General features: G+C 36.5%; 1 long non-coding RNA gene across 2 annotated transcripts; it reads right to left on the bottom strand.

Moving 5' to 3' along the window:
- Positions 1–656: 656 nt before the first annotated feature.
- On the bottom strand, positions 657–1923 carry LOC109205044 (uncharacterized). Of its 2 annotated transcripts, XR_002064510.2 has the most exons (4): positions 1881–1923; positions 1586–1717; positions 1277–1499; positions 657–1192 (listed from the first exon to the last, which is right to left on the bottom strand). It is a non-coding gene; the product is annotated as an uncharacterized LOC109205044 (long non-coding RNA). The 2 variants fall into 2 exon arrangements; XR_003213900.1 differs by lacking the exon at positions 657–1192 and having other exon boundaries at positions 1203–1499.
- Between the last annotated feature and the right edge of the window lie 349 nt (positions 1924–2272).

Genomic DNA, 2272 nt, shown 5'->3' with positions numbered 1-2272 from the left:
CTTCCTGATTCGATGATAAATATGGTACCAAACTACAAAATACTGTTGAAATGAAGTCGACATTGTGATATATTTCAGGTGTCGAGTCACACAGCTGACCAATCGATGCACATATTTAAAGAAACAGGGATCAAATAAAGAACATTGTTGTAGAATAAATTACAGTTAAAAATAACCACTGCCCTGCGTTAGAGAGTGACTTATGATAAGGTATTAATTGGGTTAACTTTACCTCTAACAGCTTTTTACATAGTGCTGTGACCAGGGTGAAATCCATCATAAAGTAACTGTAAACAGTAGAACCATTAGCATGAATGTTATGGTTCTACTCTGATCAAAACTCAAGTCAGCTGTGTGACCTGATATAAAATGATAAAGAGGAACACCTATAAATGGATGAGACCTTCATGAACTTTTCAAAATGACTTTATATGTCTGACCCATTATCTATATATATTAGAGGAGATGTGGAAAACCACTGTTAGACCTACTCTATACTAATGTAGTTACTGACACCCCATACTAAGGCAGGATTCATACAAACACACATTATCTTTTCTCTTAAACACTTTTTCACATTTTGAGATTGTGTAATTTCTATAAAGAATACGTGTAATGGTTCAATAGATATAGTTATTTAAATGGCCATAATAATCACATGATCATTTTTGTACATCCTACAATTCAAGATTTAGAGCTGTGTGTTTGTATGAATTCAGCTTGCTATACTTATAGACTTAAATATATTAATCCACTATTTACCAAAACAAGTTATATGGTTTGGGTAAATAGATTGGGTTTCTTCTACAAAATAACAAAAAACAAAAACCACCCACAAAAAACAGTATATCTGCACATTAATCCAGAGTTCAGTTTCATATATCTGATATTGTTTGTTAAATCTGGTGACACAAACACAGTCAAAAATTCATTGTGGTCCTTTTTACCCTCGGCCAATTATATGCTGGTCACTTGGACCAGTTTAGTATTTGTTGTCACAGAGGAATGTTAACCATAAATCCAAAAGACAAAACTGAAAAAATATGTTAATTGCAAACATGTTTTTGCTTAGTAAAAGGATTGAAATTACATGGAAACTGTCACCTTACAGCCTCGTTGTAAATAGCATCACAAACAGATGTTTTCCACACAGTTAACAAAGCTCCACCACGTCCGATCACTGTATATAAATCTAAAAGAAAACAAAAACAAATAAAATGTAATTAACACAAGGGAAGACTTTTGATTTAATAACTAAGCTTAAAATAAGTGTTACCTTTGAATATTTGTGGGAAAAATCTGATGCTACCCCAAGAATACAAAGCCACACTGGAAACGATGACAGGCTTGCAACCCTCTGTCTTCCTGGAGTGAGGTGCCTGATCAGTAGCAGTGAGTTGACAGAAGTCGGTGTCTGTAAGAGTGGTCAAACACTGATACTGTGTCCATTTGCGTAGAGTCTAAGAAGCTGGAATGCAGGCACACAGGACGAGCTTGTTCTAAAAAATACAGAAAAGGGAACATTTTATTTGTGTTAAGGCCTAAAAACTACAAATAAGTTATAAAATGAACAATATTGAAATACCTCATAGGTGCTGCAGGCCACCAGACTCCAGAGCAATCTCCCACTCACATGATGGTGAGGAAAGACAGGAGCTCTGTGATGAGGTTTGAATGTCTCAGTTGGGACACTGAAGAACTCAGAAGACAGCAGTACCTGCACAGAGAGACAGAGTAGAAAAAGCATAGATTTGTAATCCATAATGTCAATTAAAACTCAAAAAGTGTCAACGAGTATAATAATTTCAGTATGGAATTATTTATGCAATAAATAGGATTTAAAAGCACTGACATTTTTTATCAAAGATAAAGAATCATACCTCTCTCTGCTCTGAGGATCACTGAGCATCTCTGACAAGAAATACAGTTTCCTCAGTATGAGTCATCATTGATGGTTTCAGAGGTGTGTAGTGTGGCAGCATGGTGATCAGGCAGGAGGTCAGGTGATGGGTGTGTCATCTTCTCCATTGAAGACACACTGGTATGGCAGTTCATAAAACAGCAGTCCCTGTGTGGCATGTAGTTATCTGTGCAGTCCAGCACTGATGGATCAGGTTTGGCTCAGCAGTTCATGAAGATGGTGTTAAGATGTTGTTGTTTCAGCTGAGGATGGTGACGTTTGAAGGTTTTGCCTCAAAGGAAACAGGACTGTGTGTGCCCTGTCTGAAAAAATATATCTACAAAACATAAAGTGCTTGTAACACCACCCACC

The sequence above is a fragment of the Oreochromis niloticus genome, linkage group LG14 (assembly GCF_001858045.2).
Source record: "Oreochromis niloticus isolate F11D_XX linkage group LG14, O_niloticus_UMD_NMBU, whole genome shotgun sequence".
NCBI classification, from domain to species: domain Eukaryota; kingdom Metazoa; phylum Chordata; class Actinopteri; order Cichliformes; family Cichlidae; genus Oreochromis; species Oreochromis niloticus.
Note: the sequence above shows the minus strand (reverse complement) of the source record. Positions and strands in the feature narration are given on the sequence as shown.